General features: G+C 40.7%; 1 protein-coding gene across 13 annotated transcripts in view; it reads right to left on the bottom strand.

Annotated features, from left to right (window-relative positions):
* RB1CC1 (RB1 inducible coiled-coil 1) overlaps window positions 1-26,307 on the bottom strand; it is a 92,917-nt gene extending 66,610 nt beyond the window's left edge. For 12 of the 13 annotated variants that reach the window (XR_009215048.1, XM_058444647.1, XM_058444646.1 and 9 more), the window contains exon 1: window positions 25,929-26,307. The gene's annotated coding sequence lies outside the window, so the exon portion shown is untranslated. Of the gene's footprint in view, window positions 1-1,618; window positions 1,692-25,928 lie in introns of all 13 variants that reach the window. The other variant, XM_032759785.2, reaches the window with a different exon arrangement.
* Between the last annotated feature and the right edge of the window lie 565 nt (window positions 26,308-26,872).

The following is a 26,872-nucleotide window of genomic DNA, read 5'->3' as shown; positions in this document are numbered from 1 at the left end:
TGCTGGTTTTAAGGCTCATGTGGGCATCACTGTCCTACCAATATGTGATGTCACCCCCGGCGGCCCAGCTGTAAAATTCCTCTCTTTATACTGTCTCTCTTTATTTCTCAGCTGGCTGACACTAATGGAAAATAGAACCTACACTGAAATATTGGGGGTGGGTTCCCCCAATAGGATGTCAAAGAAAAAATGTGGTATTTGGCACACTCCAAAGTTTGGGAGGGATCTCAGCCGCCTTACCTTTGTAGTAGAGCTCACTTACTCCCATAGCTGCTGCTACCACCACTGTTGATTGTTGACTCCCAAATCTCTCCTAAACTATCTACCCAATCCCTCTCAAACTCAACAAATCCACATCAATCTCCTATATGCATTTCTTCAACATTATTGTTTCTAAAACTGAGCTCTGCCCCTTAAATCTCCTTACTTTAATTTTTCATTTCTCTTTGTTGATCAAGTCTAGATTCACCCAATCTCTCACATATTATCCTAGATTTGTCTTCCTCCTAAGAGACATATAAACATCAGCAAATCTGTCCTGTAAATTCTAACATTTAAATACTTAATGACACGATATCCCTATTTCTATCCCTACTGCCTTAAATCAGACGCTGTTTTCAACCTGCACTGATTTCCTCAATCACTAGTCTGTCAACCTCCAGGAAAGTATTCTAAATGCTTTATTAAATGACAATAACACCCAAGACAGCAAATATAATATGCTCTTCCTTTCCACCACAACTTTTTACCCTCATCCTCAACCTCTCCCCCAACTTATCCATCCCAAATATCACACTGCTTAAACTCCCTAAACAAATCGAGCTGCTAAAGTCTCTGAGTCTTCATGGGGCAGTTCTCCACGCTTAGGATTCTATTTGCCCTGCTTGCTATGATCATCCCTTCTACCTGCCCTACCCTCACACACATCTTCTTTCAGACTCGGGAGAATTGCTTGAACTGGCAGGTGGAGGTTGCAGTGAGCTGGGATCCCACCACTGCACTCCAGCCTAGGCGACAGAGCCAGACTCTTTCTCAAAAGAAAAAAAAAAAGGCAGTACCTACAGCCAGGGAAAGTAGGCATAATTATCATAAATGTGATACTTACTAAGAAATATGTGGAGAGTGACAGGGAACTATGAAAGGCACTTAACAGATTGACAGAAGACTGGCCAGAAGGTGCAGACCTAGAAAAGTCATGCAGATCTGAGAGATGTTAACAAAAGGAAGCTAGAGATAAGCAGGAATCAGATGACTGTATTAAATAAAGATTTGCTGAATGAATGAGTGAATGAATACCAAATCCAAAAACATAGGCTTTATCTTACAGCTTAAAAGGAGACATTTTGTTTTCTCAGAGATTAGATAGCTAAGGGATGCTGACTAAAGTGGAAGGAATATTCATTCATTCATTCATTCATTCATTCATTCATTCATCCAAATCCAAAACACATGTATTATGTGCCAGGACTGGGTATTCTGTGGGGAAAAAAACAGACATAATCTTTGTCCTCATGGAGTTCACAGTCTTGAAGGAGAAAGTAGCATTAAACAAGAACAAAGTAAACATGATATAAGTTGTAATAAAGACACAAAAGAGTGGGTAGGAAGAAGGACTTACTTCAGATTTACGTGATCAAAGGAGGCCTCTATGTGGGTTACATTTAAATGGTATTGTTGGGATAAGACAAGGCCTGAAATGAGAAGATGTAAAGCAGTACAAGGAGACACACCATTTTTGTGAGACTAAACACAAAATCTTCAGTAATAATCACTGTATTGTTTTTTCTTTTCTTGTTTTCCTTTGAATATTATCTTCTGTTTTGATATAATTCCACAGTTAGAGAAAAACTACAAGAATAGTACAAAGAACTCCCCTGTCCCCCTTACTCAGATCACCAACTGTGAACACTTGTGTTCTATTTATCACTTGTGTCAGTGCACACTCCATACATGCTCTGTCTCCACATACGTATACACACAGAGATATATTTTTTCCTGAACTACTGTGAGTAATTTGCAGACAGAATTTCCCTTTACCCATAAATACTTCAGAATGTCTTACCTAACAGCAAGAACTTTCTCCTACATAACCAAAGTACATTTCTCAAATCATAAAATTTAACACTGATGCACTATTATTATCTAATCTATAGTCCATATTCAAACTACTGCCTCAATAATATCCTTTGTATTTTCCCCCCCCTCAGATCCAGGATTTATTTTAGGATCATCATATTGCTTTTAGCTATAATATCTATTTAATCTCCTCCAATGTGGGACAGTTCAGCTTTTCCTTTGCATGATCTACAGCCAATACATTGCTTTCAATCAGAAGCTTTAGAAATCATTAAAGAGTAAAGATGACCTCAGTTCCATTCTCGTCTTCCATGATACTTAAAGCAAATTGAGGGAAACTCCAATAAGCTGTAGCAGCTGTGTGCCTTTAAACAAATGCTAATCTCTTCATTTGACATGCACACACCTCACCCTAAAAAACCACAATCATCAACAATGCTGACCAAAAAAAGCTGAAAGAAATAAACCTACTTGAGAATGAGTTTGTCTACATACTTGACGAACAATTTAAAACTATTTTAAGGATAGTTTTGATTACACTGGCTCCAGAACCTAGGTTAAAATTAATTTAAACTACTTCAAGGATAGTTTTGATAACTGTGACTCTAGAACCTAAAATTTGACTCCAATATACAAATTTCCTTTTTTTAATTTTTAATTTTTTTATTTTTTATTTTTTATTATTATACTTTAGGTTTTAGGGTACATGTGCACTATGTGCAGGTTTGTTACATATGTATCCATGTGCCATGTTGGTTTGCTGCACCCATTAACTCGTCATTTAGCATTAGGTATATCTCCTAATGCTGTCCCTCCCCCCTCCCCCCACCCCACAACAGTCCCCGGAGTGTGATGTTCCCCTTCCTGTGTCCATGAGTTCTCATTGTTCAATTCCCACCTATGAGTGAGAACATGCGGTGTTTGGTTTTTTGTCCTTGCGATAGTTTACTGAGAATGATGTTTTCCAGTTTCATCCATGTCCCTACAAAGGACACGAACTCATCATTTTTTATGGCTGCATAGTATTCCATGGTGTATATGTGCCACATTTTCTTAATCCAGTCTATCGTTGTTGGACATTTGGGTTGGTTCCAACTTTTTGCTATTGTGAATAGTGCCGCAATAAACATACGTGTGCATGTGTCTTTATAGCAGCATGATTTATAGTCCTTTGGGTATATACCCAGTAATGGGATGGCTGGGTCAAATGGTATTTCTAGTTCTAGATCCCTGAGGAATCGCCACACTGACTTCCACAATGGTTGAACTAGTTTACAGTCCCATCAACAGTGTAAAAGTGTTCCTATTTCTCCACATCCTGTCCAGCACCTGTTGTTTCCTGACTTTTTAATGATGGCCATTCTAACTGGTGTGAGATGGTATCTCACTGTGGTTTTGATTTGCATTTCTCTGATGGCCAGTGATGATGAGCATTTTTTCATGTGTTTTTTGACTGCATAAATGTCTTCTTTTGAGAAGTGTCTGTTCATGTCCTTCGCCCACTTTTTGATGGGGTTGTTTGTTTTTTCTTGTAAATTTGTAGTATACAAATTTCTAACGGCTCCTAAGTGGATGTTAATGACAATATCATTTTCCCATGTTTTCATCCATTGTGTATAGTCCTAAGACTGGCATCTTTAATTAGAAGCTTCTTCTAAACATTTTCACTCTCTACATCCTCACTAACTGTCAGCTACCAAAAGTCTACCCAAGAACAGCAGAGAAAAATCCAACTACTAACACAAGGCATCATTTCCTATGGGTCTACCAGTACTGGTAACCTGTGAGGAAATGTGACGCTCATTGCTTTCATGGCTACAAATGCTCGTCTTTTCTCCACATGTCCTAAGTATATGGCACATAAAACCATAATCATAATCATTGCTAATACTTATCGAGTTATTCATTGTATACCACTCATGCTAAGTAGTTTTACATGCATGACTTCATTTATCATTACATGTAATACATTCATATCATTAGGGTTTCCATTTGCAGATGAGAAATTACAATTCAGATTAAACTTGTCTAAAGGAATAAACTTAGTAAACCAAAACAAAAGTAAACTTAGCCAGGGGTGTGAACACAGGTCAATAAATTCATTAATTCAATAAAAATATCACCTGAGAATCTAGTTAGGTACCAGGCACTTTCTTAACTTTGGGAATAAAATACAAAATAATAAAACTATCTGCTCTCATGAATTTTAATATCATAGTGAGCAACATGAGAATTTTATATTTATATAAAACTCCATGATACCTACTTTCAGGGGGGAAAAAGCTACAAAAAATCATTTTTTAAAGTAAAAACAAACATGGAATTCCAAAATACATACTTCCACTTTGCTTTTATTCTTTAGAGATAATGATACTGTTGGCATAGCAATAGCTTCCATTGACTGGAAACATGAGCAAGAACTATATGAAGTATATGATATTCTCACAAATCTTATAACGAGAGAGGTTAAGAATTATCCGCATCATTCAAACGACAAAACTATGGCTCAAAGAAGTTGTTTCCTAAAGTCACATAGACAGAAAGTCATAAAAACTTAAAATCCATAGCTGGATCACAGGGAAAAAAAGAACATGAACATACTACATTAAAATCCCTTATATAAGACTACATATAGTAAGCATATTCTATGACTTGGGACTTTACAGTTCCTTTAGAAATAGGAACACTTGTTCCCCCTTGCAGATTTTCTCCTTTATATGACCCTTTAAAAAATTTCCTTTACTAAATATAATACAAAAAAAAACCTCTTTCAATATGAAGTAAGAAGAGTGGAATAATAGAACACCTTAAATGTGACAAGGTAAGGTTTTCGACGGAAAGCAAAGTCATCATCCAAGAAATGGCATGGACCCAGATCCTGAGAGAACAAGATTTCCTTGTGTCCATAAATGAAAAGGTGATCTTCACCTACAACCACCTGATCTTTCACAAACTTGACAGAAACAAGCAATGGGGAAAGGATTCCCTATTTAATAAACGGTGCTTGGAGCCTTGGCTAGCCATATGCAGAAAACTGAAACGGAATTCCTTCCTTACACCACATACAAAAATCAGCTCAAGATGGATTAAAGACTTAAATGTAAAACTCAAAACTATGAAACCCTAGAAGAATACCTAGGCAATACCATTCAGGACATAGGCACCGCAAAGATTTCATGACAAAAAAGCCAAAAGCAATTGCAACAAAAGCAAAAATTGACAAATCGAATCTAATTAAACTGAAGAGCTTCTGCACAGCAAAATAAACTATCATCAGAGTGAAGAGACAACCTACAGGATGGAAGAAAATTTTTGCAATCTATCCATCTGACAAAGGTAATATCCAGCATCTCCAAGGAACTTAAATTTTACAAGAAAAAGAAAACATACATGCAGCCAACAAACACGAAAAAAAGCTCAACATCAAAGATCATTAGAGAAATGTAAAGCAAAACCATAATGGTATATCATCTTACACCAGTCAGAATGGACATTATTAAAAAGTCAAAGAAAAAGACAGATGCTGGCAAGGTTGTGGAGAAAAAGGAATGCTTTTACACTGTTGGTGGGAGTGTAAATTAGTTCAACCATTGTGGAAGACAGTGTGGCGATTCCTCAAAGACCTTGAGGCAGAAATACCATTTAACCCAGTAATCCTGTTACTGATGAGAACATATAGACACACGGGGGTAGGATGGGGAAACAACACTCACTGGGGCCTGTCAGAGGGTGAGGGGTAGAAGGAGGGACAGCATCAGGAAGAATAGCTAATGGATGCTGGGCTTAATACTTAGGTGATGGGATGATCTGTGCAGCAAACCACTGTGGCACATGTTTACCTATGTAACAAACCCATATATCCCGCACATGTACCCTATAACTTAAAATGTAAGAAAAGAAAAGGTGATCTCGGCATGTAGCAGAGAGAAATTTTTCCATACCTGGTCATCCTGGCAGTGTGGAATTCTCTAGAAATGTGCATACTGAACACTTCATAGCTAAAGAAACATATAGAGGAGAACCTACCTATCGTAGCCAAGAACAGAGCTGAGTGTTTAACACAGACAGCTACCCCTTTGCATCCTTACACACTTCACTCCCAGGGCACACACTGGGGCCACCTTCAAATAGGGAACTCCACTGCTACTGCTGGCAACCGCAGGGCAGTGAGGAGTATAATCTCGGCTCTAGAGTGGAAGACCCAACAGGTCACGTGGTCTCCCACCAGGCTTTCAGGAGGAAGAGGAGGGTAATTCAGGATCTGCTCTCAAAGCAGAAAGTAACATGGTGTTGGCCTCTACTCCCAGGCTCATCCCCCTCAGGTAGTCCCCTGTGGATCCAGAGATAGTCTCGAACTGATGCCAACTGGGTATAAAACATGCCCACCATCCTGGATGGCTCATCCCGGACAAATGGGATGCAGCAGGAGTTTTCTCTCTTACTACATTAAACATCTACACATCATAGCCTCAATTTTGCCTCTTGGAGAGTAAAACCTAAAATACTTAACTATCTGGTCCTTTCGAGAGAAAGTGTGTGCCTCTTCCTCCAAAGCTTAAGCAACTACAGCCACTTCAGGGAGAGCTGCACATACCTTAGTTAATACCAGGCATCTACTAGTGAAGGACTGAACCTCCTGGTAAGCGGCACTTCCATCATATGGAAGTGACAGCAACAATACAAAGAAGTCCTGCCCGGAGACAAGCCCAATTTCCCAGTTTTCTTTCTAGCAGACGATAGACCCAGGACTGATCACAGAATGACTGGTATTCTAGCTTAGGGGGAGAGGAAAGGGTAGAAAACCAAAAAGAGGAAGTTATTTTCCATACCTGCCACCCATCATTTAATTCAAATATCCAAAGATGTGATTGCTGGTGAGAATGACAATAACAAGTGACTAAGGGTTACTATTAGCTTTTTAGTAAGAGTTCCTATAAATTAATAAGAAAATCACAAAGACTCACAACAGATAAATAGGCAAAGGGCATGAGTAGGTTATCAAGTGGTTAACAAATGTGGAAAGTATTTGAGGCCTCTTCAGTAATCAAAGAAATACAAATCTAAAAAGAAGATAGTATTTTTCACCTACCAAGCAAGCAAGATTTTCGACCTAAGATTCCAAGGTTTTCAACCCAAGAGAAAAGAAATAAAATGTATAAAGTAAAAAGTACTTTAGAAATACTAGTATAAACAAGAATTTTTCTCTTTCCATAAAACATTTATTCCATAGCTCCACTGAAAAAAAGGCATTGACAGACAGAGCCAAAAGTACCCATAGCACAACAGGCGGTGAAAAATTAACATTAACCAAAGAAAGGTCTGGCCTTTGCCCTTCGCTACTGGGAGGTGATATCTAGGCCCTGTAATGTCCTGACAGATAGAACTATCTTTGTTTGCCTCAGGGCTTCAGTCACCTCAGTATAGCAAGGTGACTCACGTGTCAGTTCAGTTCTGACCTCCAGAGGAACTACTGACTAAAGACATTGGTCTGACCTCCAGGAAGGGCTAGAGACTAAAGGTCAGTCACGTGGACAGCACAGGATCAAGCACTAATAAAAACTCTGGACACCAAAGACTCACGTGAGCTTCCCTAGTGAGCAATATTCTTGTGTATATTGCCACATATTGTAGCCAAGAGAAGGTAATGCTGTCTATGACTCCACCAGCAATGATGGCCAGAAGCTCTGAGTTTGGACCCCTTCCAGATTCTGCTCTCTGCCTATTTTTTTTTTTGCCTCATTTTAATTTTTGTATCCTTCTCTTATAACAAAAGTGTAATTGTGAGTACAGTGCTTTCCTTCGTTCCCTGACCTGTTCCAGTGAATTCTCCAAAGAGAGGGTGGATATGGGGAACCTGTGAGTTTGTAGTCAGCTGGTTTGAAGTGAGGGTGGGTTCTGAGTACCACCGAACTTGCTGCTGGTATCCGAAATGAGGGCAGTTTTGTGGGACTGTTCCTTCTAACTGTAGAGTTGGCTAACCTCATTGCACACTCATACTATGGTTTTTTTGTTTTGTTTTGTTTTTGAGACGGAGTCTTGCTCTTGTCGCCCAGACTGGAGTGCAATGGCACAATCTCGGCTCACTGCAACCTCTGCCTCCTGGGTTCAAGCGATTCTCCTGCCTCAGCCTCCCAAGTAGCTGGGATTACAGGCACCCACCACCACGCCTGGCTAATTTTTGTATTTTTAGAGAGAGAGAGTTTTGCCGTGTTGGCCAGGATGGTCTCGAACTCCTGACCTCATGTTCCACCCACCTCGGCCTCCCAAAGTGCTGGGATTACAGGTGTGAGCCACCACGCCCGGCCTACTATGGTTTCTAGAAAGAACCTTTGGAGAAGTGGCTAATGCTAAATGTCTAAAGTAGAAAATGTACCAATCACATAAGCTTGGAACATCTTAATATGCCATAAAGCAAGACAGCTATCAAAGACTAAAGAGATTAGGTCAAAAAGGCAAGGAAAACAACTTTAAAAGGCTTCTACTGGCTATGATGGGACATTCTGAGCATCAAAAGAATGAGTACAAATAACTGAATGGCAAAAACCCATAAAAATCCATGTTGCATAATGATACTCAAAAAAACAAAAACAAAAAACCTCAGTGAGCTAAGATAGAACCCATGATAAAAAATTAAAAAGCAAAGAAATTAAGCACTGTCTTTCCTATATGAAATGTATTTTGGATAGCTGGGCACGGTGGCTCACGCCTGTAATCCCAGCATTTTGGGACGCCGAAGCAGGCTGATCACTTGAGCTCGGGAGTTCAAGACCAGCCTGGGTAACATGGCAAAACCCTGTCTCTACAAAATATACAAAAATCAGCCAGGTATGATGGTGCACACCTGTACTCCCAGCTACTTGCGGGGCTGAGGTGGGAGGATTGTTTCAGCCTGGGGGATAGAGGATGCAGTGAGCCAAGATCACACCACTGCACTCCAGCCTGGGCAAGGCAGAGACCGTCTCAAAACAAAACAAAACAAAAAAGATAGGTATTTCAGTCCATTTATATGGAAAACCTCCAGCTAACAGTGATTCAACTGGGCACAGCCCAAGTATAAAGTTTTCTTTCCACCCCAGACCACCTCTGAAAAAGTAAACCTGAATTTAATCAAGCATCTATATGTACCTACGGTTTCCAGTTTCTAGGAAACATGGAGTATAAAGACAAAGACAAACATTATGATCAACAGCTAAATTCAGAATAAGCATTCCACAGAACAATGACTCTGTTTCTTCAACAAATGGTTTCTTAAAAAAAAAAAAAAAAAAAAAAAAGAGAGAGAAGACTTTTATAAACTAAAAAAGATGGAAGAGACAAAATAAATAAATGCCATGTGTGAACTTGTTTGGATCCTGACTTGTTTGGATCCTGGATCCCGACTCAAAACAACTGTATAAAAACAGTTTTGGGATAAATGTGCAAATCTAAATATGGACAGGGTATCAGATTATATTAAAGAATTACGATTACTTTTGTTTGGATGATAATGGCATTGTAGTAACAGAAAATGAACTCTGAAAAATTAGTGTGTAAAATGATGCCTGAGTCTTACTTTAAACTAGTCCAGCAAAAATAAGCGAAGGAAGGAAGGCTGGAAGGAAAGAACAGAATTAGCTGGGCAGTAGAAAGGTGAGATTGGCAATATGTTGGTATTTATTAAACCAAGTGAGATGGTTATATTAGGTTCACTGTAACATTCTCTCTACTTTTGTATATGTTTGCAAATTTCCTTAATAAAACACTAGAAAATGTATTATTTTAATCACATTCAACATTCATATTGCAGGTCGGAATGTACTTTAAATAATTATGTTGTTTCTGGAAAGCAACTGTGTTTGTGGAGGTAGATAAGCAAAGGTTTTATAAAATCACATTTCCTTAAGCCAATAACTGTACCATGAACTCAATTTTAGGGAAAAAATTTGAAATAGTTAAAGCATAACACAAGACACTTTCCTACATTTATTAGTAACAAATATTTGCCTACTCATTCTTTTGTTATTCATATTATAAGACAGGATTTAAAATGTTATGGATAAAAATTAAAAATTTGATTTATTTATACATTTTTTAAGACAGGATCTCGTCCTGTCACCCAGGCTAGAGTATAGTGGCGGGATCACAGCTCACAGCACCTCACAACCCCCCCTGGCTCAAGCGATTATCCCACTTAAGCCTCCCAAGTAACTGGGACTACAGGCATGCATCACCATGCCCAGCTAATTTTTTGTAGAGACGGGGTTTCTCCATGTTGCCCAGGGTTGTCTTGAATAGAAATTTTAAAATATGAGAGAATAATTTTATTTTTTTTTAGACAGTCTTGCTCTGTGGCCCAGGCTGGAGTACAGTGGCGCCATCTTGGCTCACCGGAAGCTCTCCCTCCCGGGTTCACGCCATTCTCTCGCCTCAGCCTCCCGAGTAGCTGCGACTACAGGCGCCGCCACCACGCCCAGCTAATATTTTGTATTTTTTAGTAGAGACGGGGTTTCACTGTGTTAGCCAGGATGGTCTCGATCTCCTGACCTTGTGGTCCGCCCGCCTCAGCCTCCCAAAGTGCTGGGATTACAGGCGTGAGCCACCGCGCCCGGCTAGAGAATAACTTTTAATAAAGCTTACAGTATTAATAAAAACAGTATATGTAATGGTTTTTTTTGTTTGTTTGTTTGTTTGCAGACAGAGTCTCGGTCTGTCTCCCAGGCTGGAGTGCACAGCAACCTCCCCTTCCGGAATTCAAGTGATTCTCCTGCCTCAGCCTCGGGAGTAGCTGAGACTACAGGCGCCTGCCACCACGCCCAGCTAATTGTTTTGTATTTTTAGTAAGGCAGGGTTTCGCCATGTTGGCTAGGCTGGTCTGGAACTCCTCACCTCAGGTGATCTGTCTGCCTCCCAAAGTGCTGGGATTACAGGCATGAACCACCGCACCCGGCCTTCAATATGATTTTTTAGATGGTCAAAAAGAATGCAGAGGAAAGGAAAAAAATCTAACTCTAAGCTAACCCTAACCCAAAACAATTAATAACAAGTGTCTGTAGGTACTGAATTGGTAATACTCCAGTAAAATATTTAGCTGCTGTCAGAATACACCACACTCCTTGGTTATAATCTGACCTAAACAGAAGGAAAAACAACTGACTGCAGAGGAAGAACTTAACAGACCTGGTTAAAATTCTTATTCTGCCATTTACAAGCTGGGTGATTTTAGAAAAAAAATTTATCCTAGCATTCAATTTTCTTATCTCAAAAGTAGGGATGACATCTTCCTCACAGGGCTATTGTAGGGGATATCTGTTCTTCAAAATTTACAGGTCTAAAGTAACAAGAGAATGAGAAGCAGATGGAAGTATAGCTAAAACAAGATTGGCCATGAGGTGATAACAACCGAATCAAAACAATGGGTACATCATAGCTCATTCTTCTATTGCCTATCTTTCTGTGTTTTTGATTTCTGTAAGAATTATAAAGATACAGCCGGGCATGGTGGCTCACGCCTGTAATCACAGCACTTTGGAAGGGAAAGGCAGATGGATCACTTGAGGTCAGGAGTTCAAGACCAGCCTGGCCAACATGGTGAAACCCCGTCTGTAGTGAAAAAAAAAAAGATACAAAATTAGGTGGGCATGGTGGTGCATGCCTGTAATCCCAGCTACCTGGAAGGCTGAGGCAGGAGAATCACTTGAACCCGGGAGGCAGAGGTTGCAGTGAGCCGAGATTCCGCCACTGCACTCCAGTGAATCTCCGTCTCAAAAAAAAAAAAAAATTATAAAAATACAAAAACAAAAGAAAGCTCATAGAACAATCCCAGTGTTTCCGCACCCACACAACAGGATAAAAATGTCTGAATGATGCCAGGAGCTGTTTCACCAAAGCAAGTCCATTTTATATAAGGCTACTATAAAGAACCATGTCTACTCTAATACCTACCTACTGGCACAGTGACTATACAAGAGCTATGTGCATGCTCGAAATTACCTATATAATCCCCTCCCATAATTCATGCTACACAAAAAACTTTAATTTTTCCCTCTACCTATTCCTCACACTCATCTTTTCTCATATTGATGGGAAGAGGTAACTGAAACACTCTGAAGGCAGTCTTTCACTGTGGTAAGACAGAGCTGAGAAAATTTTCTTTCCCATTATGTCTCAAAGAAAATCAGCAACATACTGGGTGCACTGGCAGCACCCTTGGGAGGCCAAGGCAGGTGGATTGCTTGAGATCAAGAGTTCCAGACCAACCTGGGCAACATGGTGAGACTCCATATCTACAAATATACAAAAATTATCCAGGTGTGGTGACGCACACCTGTAGTCCCAGTTACGGCAGGGTGGGGTGGGGGCACTGAGGCAGGAGGATGGCTTGAACCTGGGAGGTTGAGGCTGCAGCAAGCAGAGATTGTGCCACAGCACTCCAGCCTAGGCAACAGAGCAAGACTATCTTTAGAAAAAACAAAAAGAAAAGAAGAAAAATCAGCCACATGTTCTTTTTTTTTTTTTAATCTTTCTTCTTTTTTTTTTATTTTTTATTATTATACTGTAGGTTTTAGCAAGGGCACATGTTCTTAATTAAGTGTGGACTAAGCATATCCTATTGGTCATTGGCATATCTTATTTGCAGCCAATCCATTAACACGAGCAGAACATACAAACAATGTCTAATACACAGAGTGACCACTCTGTAATCCATGGCAAGGCATAAACACTAAATATGCTTTACTAAATAAAGGGAACACAGAAACAATTGCCAATAATGAAAATTACAATTTCCTATAAGTAAACACGTATACACGAAAACAAATTGCACCAACATCTAACCAATATAAAGGATATTCAAGGTTTTCTTATTCTCAGACTACACTCTCAATCTTAATGTTTAACAACAATCACTACAGGCATGAAACGTGAAATCTTTACTTGAACTGAATTTCCCGGGACCTGTCACTGCATTAAGAGGGAGGCTGACCTAGGTGACACGCAAAGTGCCTAATTACTAAACATTCTACAAGTAAGTTGTATAAATTGGACTCTCAAGCCAGTTGTTTAGGGAAACAGACATAACTGGTCTCTTTCTCAAAGGGCTGTACAATCTTATGTATATAACAATGTGTGAAGGACCAGATCTTTTTTTCTTTTTTTTGAAATGGAGTTTTGCTCTTGTTGCCCAGGCTAGAATGCAATGGCATGATCTCGGCTCACTGCAACCTCTGCCTCCTGGGTTCAAGGAATTCTCTTGCTTCAGCCTCCCAAGTAGCTGTGATTACACGCACCCACCACCACGCCCAGCTAATTTTTTGTATTTTTTAGTAGAGACAGGGTTTCACCACGTTGGCCAGGCTGGTCTCAAACTCCTGACCTCAGGTAAGGTAATTCACCCGTCTCAGCCTCCCCAAGTGTTGAGATTACAGGCTTGAGCCACTGCGACTAGCCAAAGGACCAGATCCTATACAACAGTGAATGGAAAAAGGAGTTCGATTACTCCTTTGCCTGAACACTCTGATCCAGTCAAAACAAGAGGACACTGAACTATTTTTCCTCACAAGGATCATTACTTCCTTTTCTTCTTTTCTTTTTCTTTAAGAGATGGGGTCTCTCTATGTTGCTCAGGCTGGTCATGAATTCCAACCCTCTCAAGTGATCCTCCCACCTTGGCTTCTCCAAGTGCTGGGATTACAGGTGTGACTCACCATGCTTGGCCAGATCATCACTTTTCTTTTTCTTTTTTTTTTTCTTTTGAGATGGAGTCTCACTCTGTCGCCCAAGGCTGGATGTAGTGCAGTGGCACAATCTCAGCTCACTGCAACCTCCGCCTCCTGGGTTCAAGCAATTCTCCCCGCCTCAGCCTCCCGAGTAGCTGGGATTACAGGCACCTGCCACCACACCCAGCTCATTTTTGTATTTTTAGTAGAGATGGAGTTTCACAATGTTGGCCAGGCTGGTCTCGAACTCTTGACCTTAGGTGATCCACCCGCCTCGGCCTCCCAAAGTGCTGAGATTACAGGCGTGAGCCACTCCGTGCAGCCAAAAAATCTATTTCTATCTTGAGCTGTTATTTCAACCCTGGATTATTAATCTTTATGTGGTCATGTAATAAAGCTGGTCAGATTTTAATTGAAATGTATGGTTTATAAAATTAGTTAAATACTCTGTATGGGTACCAGGATGAATAAAATATACCTATTCATGCTAATGTTTTAAATTCTCTTATTAAAACAAATATCATATGACCTATATAGACCAATTTTGTGTAATCTAAGTCAAAGTTATAAAATTCCACTGAATGAATCTTCTCCAGAAGATCCATGAGCTGCATGGCTTTATTATCAGGAAAAGAAATGTAGATAAAACAGGCCAGGCACAGTGGTTCATGCCTGTAATTCCAGCACTTTGGGAGGCCAAGGCAGGTGGATCACTTGAGGTCAGGAGTTCGAGACTGCCTGGCCAACATGGTGAAACCCCATCTCTACTGAAAATACAAAAATTAGCTGGGCGTGGTGGCTCTCGCCTGTAATCTCAGCTACTCAGGAGGTTGAGGCAGGAGGATCACTTGAACCCGGAAGGTGGAGGTTACAGTGAGCCGAGATCATGCCACTGCATTCCAGCTGGTTGGCAGAGTGAGACTCCATCTCAAAAAAAAAAAAAAGAAGAAATGTAGATAAAACAATAAAACAACTTTCTTCATCAATACACGTCTGTCTAAATTTCCATTCTCTAATCTGTAAATGTGGATATTTATCATACCTACCTCATATGGCTATTGCAGAAAGAAAAAGAAATCACAGTAAATATTCCCAAAATATTCTCTAGGGACAGGAAATAACTCTGTGACATAACAAAAAGCACTCAAAAGCATCAGTTGAATAAACAGGGTTTCATAAGCAAATGTACTCTTGGGGTTCTAAGCAAATGACAAAGCAGAATCCAAATAGTAACTTAGTAACAGAGAGAGATCACATGCAGGTAGCTAATTTTCAGCAGTTTCTTTATCAGCCAATGTGTTCCCAGTATCTTATATTAAAAAAAAAAAAAAAAGAAAAGTAATCAGCTTGGTTTAATATGTTTTAACATCATATATGAATAAGTACTCCTTGGTTCCACATAAACAGTTACTAAGTATGTGTATCCTCTCTTCCACTTTATTCCCATTAAGCTATCTAATTCAGATCTTCCTACTGCATATCGGGCTCTAACAATTACCTATCTGAGCACCTACTACCTGCGGATTCCATCCTAAGATGGCACCACCAACTACATAATCTTAGATTCTTTTAATGTTTACTTCTCCCCAAACTAAAAATGCTTCATAACTTCTACTCAAGTATAAATTCCTTAGACTGACACTCCACTATTTCCTTTATTTGGGTCCCTACATGAAGCTCCCTACCATTTAGGCTGATCTCCTGAAATGAGGTGCATGGATAAATGGATTTTCATGCCTCTACTCATGTCATTCCACAGCTTCCATTATGTAACCAAGAACTCACAAATATTCTGTTGTAAAGTCTTCCTCAATGTACTGGCTGTCAGTGGTCTTGTTCCTGAAGTACTGACAGCCCATACTTCAAATTCCAACTTTCAAGTAACTGTTGGTATTCAGAACATATATAAATGCCCTGCTACACTTTTTTGCCGCTTGCCAAATAACTTACATCGCCCAAGCTGTATTGTAAATGGCTAAAAAAAATTTTGGTCACGACATATTATACCTCAATACCTAACATACTACCTAGAGATAGTAAACAGTCAATACATGTTTGAGGTCAAAACCGTGGATAAGGAGTACGGCAACCAAAACTGCGAAATCAGAAAGTTGCTCAAAGAGAATCCACAGGAACACTGTCTCTATTTATTCACAAGACTGTATACTTTGTTACATACTCCTATATGCTACCAAAATAACATGATCCCATGAAACTGAATTCTCTCCTTTGTATGTCACAATTGTTAAAAAATATTCAGCAAAAAGGGACATTAGTAATCAAGTACATATTTGGTCACCCCGAAATAAAAAATACTTGGAAAGAAATAAGAGATCTGGTTTTTAGTCCTAGCTTCACATCTTTACTCCTGTGATTTTGAGGAGTTAACCAATTTCTCTGAAACTCAGTTTCCTCATCTTAAAACATAAATGGGTACACTAGATTATTCTTCTGATCTTCTATAAATAGTCAAATCATACATTAAACATGAGTCTAACACACTGAACAAATACTAATTTTAAGAAACTTATTGTGTGCTAGTGCTGAAGAGTAATAAAAAGCACATTACCTGCCTTCCAAAAAGTTCAATAATACTAATATGAAGAGAGGTATGCAAAGGTTAGACTGAGAAAGAATGGACAAGAATTCACACAAAGGTGACATTAAAAAAAAAAAAAAACCCAACACAAAAGTATATGTAAAATCAAGTTCCAACTAGAAACTGACAGTTTACCCTCACTGATCACATTACTAAAACTTAAGAGGATAAACTTAATAAACCAATGATTTCTTTTAAGAAAACAATCATTAAAAGGAGCTACTTCTTTTATTAACTTGCAACTTTGGGAATGCTTATTATGTACCTGTCCCCCTAATTTACGTAAAATCCATTAAATCCTGTAAGTGGGTTGAATCTCTATGATCTAGAACTAAAGTTATTGCATGTAATTGTTAAGTAAGGTACAAGCATAGAAATCAACTGCTATTCAAGGAATTATAAAGTAACTTTATAAGCCTTATATAAATAAGCCTAGTACATAAGTATTACTTTTCACCAAATAGTCACGATTTCCTAAAATTTGACTTGATGCTCGTTTTATATAAAGTCCTTTCTTAACTTTTATAAAATGAAACCATATTTAATACTACACAAGTTAACACAAGCCAATTCTAAATTAAAAGTAACAGGTTAGTAACTCAACAACTGACACAAGATTTTCTTAAATTATTTGACCCTCTGCTTAAGCAGTCTTTAGTTTCTGCCCACTAAAAATTACTATAAACTGCCTACCCTATATATTGACTTTGTAGGAGAGAACGATTGTCAAAACATGTCAAACATACTCATAACTCACACGGTAGTTAACAAGTTAGTAGGAATCATGGTACATTAATAAACATAATGCATGAAACTGAACAGATCCAAATTGATCTTTATACATGCATACATGCACATGTATATCTATACAATAATAGTGGGATTTCAAATTGGGGAGAAAGGATCAACTTTTCATGCAATGGTATTATGACAAATGGCTATCCATAGCATGAAGAAAAATAAACTATCTGGAAGTACATATTCACTAATGAGAACTAAAACATCAACAAGGTACCACTTTTTACCCTTCAGATTACTACTGATGATTAAAATGAGTGCTAAATGTTGACAAGATTAACAGTGGGTCCACTGGCACATTTCTGACAAAAATACAAACTGGTACAACTTTTAAGGAAATTTAATCTGGCACTATGTATCAAAATTTAAAATGTACAAACCAGCAATTCTACTTCTGGGAGCAAAGAATGAAACAAGTGTACAAAGGTATACACATGCAATGATTTTCATTATACCATTACTTTTTAAAATGATAAATTTAAAAACTATCAATGGAGGTTGGTTAAATAAATTATGCCTATAGTCCTAGCTACTCAGAAGGTTGAGGCAGGAGGATATGGCTTGCTTGAGCCTGGGAGCTGGAGGCTACAGTGAGCTATGATGGCATCACTGCACTCCAGCCTGGGTGACCCAGCAAGATCCTCTCTCTAAAAAAAAATAAATTATGACACAACCCTATAAGGTATCAAATTTTAGACATTTAAAAATGTTTTGATCTATACATATTGATCAGTAAGAAAAGCAATTTACAGTATATATTATGTGATTCTGTTTGTGGATTTTATTTTTACAACTAATGCAGGAGGACATACGTATATGCAAGCACTTAGAAAGTCTGGATCAATTTAATAGCAATCTTTTTAACACTGGCTATCTCTGGATGCCAGACTTTTACTTTCTCCCAGTTCTTTTAAAAATCACATTTTATAATTAGAGGGGAAAAACACTTATATTCATTTAAAAAAAAAAAAAAAGATGACACCCTATACATTACAAAGAAATAAAGAACCTGAATTTGTTGCCCCAAAAGAGTTAGTCCCACCAAGAGAGCAAGACAAAGATTCCCACCTGCTTTCCCTATTTCAGTCCCAATCTGAGGTCCTAGGGGAGTTCTGCCCCACTCTCATTCTAAATAGATGGACTTTCACTCAGCCACCCAGGGGCTGGGTGCAGTGGCACGATCTCTGCTCACTGCAGCCTTCAGCTCGTTGCAGCCTCCGCCTCCCAGGTTCAAGAGATTCTCCTTTGGGAGGCCGAGGGGGGCGGATCACGAGGTCAGGAGATCGAGACCATCCTGGCTAATACAGTGAAACCCCGTCTCTACTAAAAATACAAAAAATTAGCCGGGCACGGCAGGCACCTGTAGTCCCAGCTACTTGGGAGGCTGAGGCAGGAGAATGGCGTGAACTCAGGAGGCAGAGCTTGCAGTGAGCCGAGATCGCGCCACCGCACTCCAGCCTGGGCTACTGAGTAAGACTCCGTCTGAAAAAAAAAAAAATCCCAGCCTCCAGAGTGGCTGGGATTATAGGCACCACCGCCACACCCAGCTAATTTTTTTTGTATTTTTAGTAAAGACAGGGTTTCGCCATGCTGGCCAGGCTGGTCTCAAACTCCTGACCCCAAGTGATCTGTCTGCCTCAGACTCCCAAAGTTCTGGGAATACAGGCATGAGTCACCACGCCCCAATTGTTATCTTTATGTAAACATAAGAGGGAGAATAGAACTGTGAAGAGAACATGAGATTTGGAATCAAAAGAAGTATATTCAAGTCCTAGCCCAATGTGACCTGAATTGACTTCACCTAACAAGTTTTTTCATTTGATTACAAAAAGGAAAAAGTGCCTGTCTTGCAGGGTTGTGGTCAGGATCTAACGAATAATCTATACATATATGGAAGTTATGCAAACGATAAAGTGAAATACAAACATCAGTTACTGTTATTAACTAATCCAGATCTCTGTTCTGAGTTCAGAGCTAGCAGTAACTGATGCTACATATTTCCTACTGGAAATCCTACTGTTACCTCAAACTCAACATGTCTAAATTTAAATTCGGTGCTTTTCTTTTAAATCTATTCCCTAATTTATTCATTGTCAATAAACTATCATTCTACTACTGCCCCAAACTTCAGTTATTTCTCTTTTTCTTTTTTACAAACTTTCCAAAGTGACAATGGACCAGGCTTCAGTTATTTCTGTCCAAGTCCTACCCATTTTTTCCTTTCTAATCCAACCCCTCATTTTCCAATGACATAACCCTTACTTAGGAGCCTGCAACCTCTTCTCTCTGCCTTTAAATCTCTATCCAGCTTCAGTCCTTCCTAAATACTCCCTACCAGTTACAACCAACGTAGTCCGGCTGCTTCCCTCAAATATCTTCCCTAGCACCTTACTGTTGCCTACAGCAGAGCACAAATCTGTGGTTTCTTTACAGCTACACTCTCTTTGTCACCTCTGGTTCAGTACTCAGTTTCACTTAATTGTACTATCTGCCCACCCCTCTTAGCATGTGAATTTGCCAACTTGATATAGGCTAGATTAACATAAAAATGGCAGACTTAGGAACAAAATTTACTTGTATTTGAATACCATCTATCTCACTGAGGCTCAGGTAACCTCTACGTATCAGTTGACAATCTATAAATTGCAACGATACCTTTCACAGAGATGAGAAGGATAGCAATAATGTACTTCAGAGTCCTTTACGGTGCTAGGAATATACTAAAAGCTTTAAAAATGGTGGCAATTATGACTTTAATTAAACTCCAGCACTCAAGAACTTCATAATTAACCCCAGTTTATTTTTGTAGCAGTATCAACTACTCCCTTACATGACAAACCTATACCCTCACTTTACATACTCCTGCCAGGTAAAATACCCCCAACTTTGCTTATCTGAATTTTACTCATCTTCAGAAGTCAAAGTATTGCCGGGCGCGGTGGCTCACGCCTGTAATCTCAGCACCTTGGGAGGCCGAGGCGGGTGGATCACGAGGTAAGGAGATCGAGACCATCCTGGCTAACACAGTGAAACCCTGTCTCTACTAAAAATACAAAAAAATTAGCTGGGCATGGTGGCGGGTGCCTATAGTCCCAGCTACTCGGGAGGCTGAGGTGGGAGAATGGCATGAACACAGGAGGCGGAGCTCGCAGTGAGTTGAGATCACACCACTGCACTCCATCCTGGGCGACAGAGCGAGACTCTGTCTCAAAAACAAACAAACAAACAAACAAACAAAGTCCAAGTATTGTCCTATTACCACTTCTGGGAAGTCTTCCCTTATCACAGGTGGCCTACAGTATTCTTTCTCCTTTCTCTGAATTTACAGAACTCTTAAGTAGTTAACATAAGGTAGCAGGAATTCTCTTATCTGGGGGGAAAAAACCTATCTCTCATTATGAGGACATCTGTTCCTCCTAAATCCTCCTGGGATACAGTCAGCTATAAATGAAGGGGAGAAGAGAGCTGTATTTTAAAAAATATTGATCCGACAGGGTGGTGGACATTATCTCCATTGATGCAGTAGCCCGTGACCCCTCAATGAGGGAGAATTGCTAATTGCAGTTTACAGAACTAGAGATCAGGCAAAGTTATTTCCAATCATCTTTTCTCTCTGAAGCTTTTAGTCCACTTTATATGCCACCCAGCACTTTGGGAGGCCGAGGTGGGCAGATCACCTGAGGTCGGGAGTTCGAGACCAGCCTGACCAACATGGAGAAACCCCATCTCTACCAAAAACATGAAATTATCTGAGTGTGGTAGCACATGCCTGTAATCCCAGCTACTCGGGAGGCTGAGGCAGGAGACTCGCTTGAACCCGGGAGTCAGAGGTTGCGGTCAGCTGAGATCGTGCCATTGCACTCCAGCCTGGGCAACAAGAGCGAAACCATCTCAAAAAAATAAATAAAAATATATTGATCCCACTGCATTTGTTTCCAGATGTACAGAGATAACAATTGAATCCATATATACCCATATTTGAGGAAAAGAACCAGAAAATATCTCACATACTCATTAAAATCTATCCAACTTATCAACTGGAGATTAATTTACAATTTTCTCTTGAGAGATTACCACCATGATGATAAAGTCAATTATCCCAGCCCTACTGTCAACTATTCTAATACAGTCAAAACTTAGAATTAGGCCAGACACAGTGGCTCATGCCTGTAATCCCAGCACTTTGGGAGTCCAAGGTGGGTGGCTCACTTCAGGCCAGGAGTTCAAGACCAGCCTGGGCAACATGGTGAAACCTCGTCTCTACTAAGAACACAAGAATTAGTTGGCAGTGGTAGTGCATGCCTGTAATCCCACCTACTGGGAGGCTGAGGTGGGAGGATCATCTGAGCCCAGGAGGCAGTGGTTGTAGTGAGCCTAGATCACAGCATTGCACTCCTGCCTGGGCGACAAGGTAAGACTCTGCCTAAAAAAAACAAAAACAAACAAACAAAACAGAATTCGCTTCCTTATATGATAAGGTGAAAGGGGGACACCCCAATGACAATCTCTGACCTTCAAAACTGGACACATTCATTATTCATCCACTATTTTGGGGGCATCTAAACATAAGCCAGACACTGCTAGGTGCCTGGAATACAAATATCTTCAAGATGCTTTCCAGCTGAATAGAAGACGTGAGACTTAGATAACCCTAAAGTGGACTAAAAGCTTCAGAGAGAAAAGATGATTGGAAATAATTTTGCCTGATCTCTAGTTCTGTAAAGTGCAATTATTAGCAATTCTCCCTCATTGAGGGGTCATGGGCTACTGCATCAATGGAGATAATGTCCACCACAAATGGAGTGTCTACGTTGCCCAGGGACTGAAAACTGGGCATCAGCCTCCCCAAATCAGATATATTCTAATCTGATCCTACCACTTCTCTGCCAAGAAAAAGAATGAAAGATGAGTAGGTCAGGCATTTTCCTCACATTTCCCTGAAAGAAAACCTTTTTCATAAAAGTTCAGACTTCCTAAATATACACCTTGTCTACAAACTAGACAAGCAACTTCACCAAAAGAATGAAGCGAGCATTTAGAAAGGTAGTGCCCAAAGACAGCAAACGAGGTAAAAATAGCAGAACAGGAATACTTTTAAAACAAAAATGAAAAATACTTTGGAGTACACCCTTCAGGTTTTTTCCCTAGGTGTACAGGAAATATGTGTATATTCAGGCAATATGGTTTTATAAAAATGAGGTAACACCCTACATACTTCTATGGACTTTGCTTGAACGGCATAAAATAACAGAAATCTTTCTGTATCAGTACATATAAATGCATTACACATTTTGGTGTCCCTATCGCTTATAAAAACTATATAAAATGCATGATTTTAGTGAAAATTTTCTAGTTGCGTTTTATTTTATAATGGAAACTAAGAGTAAAACCAAAATTATCGATATAGCAAATATAGAATTATATAAGACAGGGAAGATGGGGAAACAAAAGAAAATGTAGAATTAGCTGCATTCTATTAAACCAAGATTATCTATAAACATACAACCAAATTATTAAACCAGCCTGCCCAAATCTGGCATTTGCAGTAAAACAATTACTAAAAGCCGTTATATTACTGTAATATTAATAATATGGTAGTGAATTAATATTTCAACAGGTATGCTGGACAGTTACTAAACAAGTATAATGTGTGCAATGTGAAGGAAAAAATGAGTGGACAGTCTCAAATCAGTGACAAAAAAAGGAAATGGATCACAATTATTTTCATCTCCTAGTACAATTACAAGCCAATAAAATATGAGAATTCAAAAGAGCAAACTGACGGGTGGAAAAAAATCATGGATGAAAAAAATGGGTGAGGATTGTTATTCCACAATCCTCAGAGCACTCACTAAACAGCTATGAAAGCAGAAACAAATTAACCAAGGAACGAGGGTACTTGGAGGCAAACTTACAAAAAGTAATCCAACAGAACTGGAACTTTACAAACGGATGGAAAGAAATGCCATCCTCTCAGGACCCTAAATGATGGGGGTACAGTTTACAGTCAAATTAAGTTGATTCGGTCCATAATAAATAAAGAATCAGAGACAAGTAATCTTTACAGCCTTTTATCTATGTGAGTTAAGCAAAAACTCATCAACCTAGAACTATACAATCGGCTTGGCTAGCCTTTTATCTATTCTACATCCTCAAAGTAATCTGCATTTGTCATTTACCTCCATGAAAATTTCCAGTGGTTGCCCATTTCCTATAAATAAATATACACACATAGACATATATGTCTTTCTTGTTCATTGTTGCATTGTTGAAACTAAAAGAGTATGCTGCAGGGGTTCAATTAGCATTTCAGGAATAAATGAGGTGAATTTGGCTTCAACTGCTTTCCAGCCATGCTGGGTTTACTTGAATTCATCTGCAGACCTTTGTGAGTTAGAGCACATTAGTTTCCTTACTATGACTTCCAAATCTGGATACATAGAGCCCCACAATCTACCATTACTATCCCCTCTCTCATACTAGTCCAGCTTCATTTTTCTTGGTATATGCCATATATATCAGGGCCTTTCCATTTACTGTTTCTTCCGCCAAAAATTCCTTTCGAGAGTCACACACTTAGACCCCTTACTTCTCTTGGGCCTTTATTCAAAAGTCAATCAGTGGCCGGGCTTTAGGAGTCCGATGCAGGCAGATCACCTGAGGTCAGGAGTTCAAGACCAGCCTGGCCAACATAGTAAAACCCCATCTCTACTCAAGAACAATTACTTAAACATTTTTATGTTCCGCATGTAACTAGTTCAAAAACCTCACAGTGGTAAAAAGATAATAAAAGAATCGTGAAAGTGTGTTGAAAGGGACTGCTAGATTTTCACCTAAGTGTCTTAGGCCAGTATTACTACAAAAGAAAAGTGTAACTGGAGTTAGAAAATATCATTACCTGAATGAGAAAATTTTATCAGCCATTCTTTTAAAAAGATATTCATAAGACATACACATCTGAAAAGTAAAGTATGTAGATGCTCAAATATTTGCTGAATGTATGATTTAAAATTTTAAATTAATCTTTATATAGAGTCTAAAAACTTTTCTCAGGCTAACATAATCAAAATTTAGGTTCAAAATTTCGAAAACAAAAGTCTTGTGTCCTCTGCCTTTATGAACTTGATTTGCTAAAAGTAAATCTGCCATGCATCTTGATCTTGTGTTTGGCAGCAAGAGCCAAAAAAAAAAACTCGGGGACAAAAGTACCGCTTCATTGTCTTCCCTGTCGTCCAATAACAAACATATAAAAGATTAAGTACATAAACAATCATATCTTGATTATCATAAAAAGTTCAAAATAGACTAAATAGAATTACTTTAAAAACGAACTACATCAATATCCACTTTCCATCAACAGAGATTTCTCAACATAAGCATTATGTGCTTATAAAGCACATAAAGCATCCCTGACATAAAACTTTATCCAGGTTTTGAACACAATCACAAACATTAAAAGACATGACAGGAATGTTATTGAGAAAGTATCTTCATTAGGGCCAAATTCTGTTACAACAAATATAAAAAGCGAACATATTTTCACATTCCTAGCAATGGTCTGCTTATAAATCCAATAATACAAAAAATAAATTCAGCCACCTCCCTCAGTAGTCCCTTGGTTTCTCAGTTTTATCTGATCATAAGTGGAAGGACCCTCTTTTTATCGTCTATCACAATGCAATACATTCTTGATTAAACACACAATTAAGTCTACTTAAGTCTCTTCCTAAATTGCTAACTGCCCAAACCTATGTATAAATCATACAAGCTTCACCAAAACACAAAAACTTAAGAAACTACACAATAAAATGGTTAGCAAATAGGTACACTTTAAATGTTTGCAGCAGACTTGAGAACATTCCCATCTGGCTGAATGTCTTGTAGTAACGTGACTCTTTATCAACAGTGAGCACATGAGTCTTCCTTGGCAGCCAGGTCTACACTACTTCAAGGTATGACCACACTTTAAAGAGTCATGATGGAAACGACTAGATTACGAAACCATAAACAGTAAACACAGCACATCCACCAGGCGGTGGAAGAAACTATAGAGAGATTCCATTCAGAAGCTGCCATTTCTACTGTTGGTTAATGTATTTTTGTTTCTACCAAGGAAGCTGTGAAATCCGCGTGCACACCCATCCCAAATCTATCCGTGGGGCGGGCGCAGGCTGAGTCATTCCTAGGAGTAACTTTATACCGTAGAATCCTCGCACTCTGGGGTCGGGACAAAGACATCATCTCTCCGTTCCTCCCACTCGGTAAGCTTCGTTCGGCCTCGGCCAAACTCCACTCTCCCGTTTCTCGAGTCCAACACAGAATTAAGGGCTGATCCCTGGCAGCGATGAGCACAAGTCAAGATGCGTCTCGGGGGGTTCGGAGGTCCCTCGCCCTCGGCCACTCCCGCAACTAGGCCGGGTGCTGACCGGCAGCGCAAAGGGAGGGATCCCAAGGCTCCGGCCGAGGAAGCCGCAGGCAGCCCCGCAGCGAGAGGATCCGACTCACACCTCCCGCAGCCTGGTGGAGCATCGACTCGAACCGCTTTTGTCTCCACAGGGGCTGTCGCGCCGGGAAGGCGGCCAGTGGGCAACACCTGCCGGGGCGGGAGGCGCCGGGGCCCTCCGGTGCACACACCTGCGCGTGGGCCGAGCTCAGGCCGGCCGGAACTCTGGACCCTGCGACCCCGGCCCACCGTGCCAGGGCCCGCCGCGCGACCGCTGTGCCAGATGGGGGAAGGGGACACGGGCGGCGGCGACACTTACCCGGCAGCGCCTCCTCCTTCGCCGGCGGCAGCAGCAGAGCCAGCGACCCCCGGCACCATCTTCCGCCGCCGCCTAGTCCTCGGCGGCGGCTACCAACCGCCCATTCGACACCGCTAAGCCGACACAACCGCCGGCGTCCCGGGCGCCCGCCCGCCGCGGCCCCGAACTCTAGGAGGCAGGGAGGGGTCCGGGCGGAGAAGGACGCAGGCAGGCCCCTCGGCTCTGGGTCTGGGGCCGGGGGACAGAAGGCCGCGGCCTGTCAGAGCCGAGGGGCCCAGGCGACTGGGGGACCCCGAGGCAACGCCGAGGGCTCGGCAGGGCCGCGGACACCGCCGCGGCTTGGTTTGTTTTTGTCGACTCCGTCTCTTCCTCCGCGGCGCATGCCGGGAAACGGCCTGCCGGGGGAGGGGCGCGCCTGGAGGCGCAGAGAGGCATCTACGCAGGTCCGGAAGTCGGCAGCCTGCCGGGAAGGGGGCGGCCCCGCCTCCGGCTCTCGGCCTGCCGGGCATGTTGGCTGTCCTGGCCTGACCCTGGGAGACTCCGCTGGGGCCGCCTGTTATGGTGCCAGCTGCGTCCCGGCGCGTACTTTCCCAAGGTGAGTTTGACCTTCTTTGCGACAGCGAGTAGGCCCTGACTAAGGTCGACCCACCAAACATTGGATCGTCCCCAGGCGAAAGAGAGCTTGTGCCCCTCAGCCTGTCGCGGAGGAGCGGAACCAGTCGAGGGTCTGGTGTCCCCGTCGCCTCTCCAGGGGCAACCTGCGGACTAGGCCAAGGTCTGTAACAGGATAACGTACCAGCGCCTGGCCCAGGCGTTCCTGCCGCCACCTCCCCGCATATCCGGACCGCCGGGACTGCACGCAGCTGGCAAGCGTCCCCCTGTTAACTCTGCAAGAGTAGGGCGGCACAATTTCTCAGACCAGGTAAGGCAAGAAAACATCCAAG

Source organism: Hylobates moloch, unplaced genomic scaffold (assembly GCF_009828535.3).
Source record: "Hylobates moloch isolate HMO894 unplaced genomic scaffold, HMol_V3 SCAFFOLD_9, whole genome shotgun sequence".
Taxonomy (NCBI): Eukaryota; Metazoa; Chordata; class Mammalia; order Primates; family Hylobatidae; genus Hylobates; species Hylobates moloch.
Note: the sequence above shows the minus strand (reverse complement) of the source record. Positions and strands in the feature narration are given on the sequence as shown.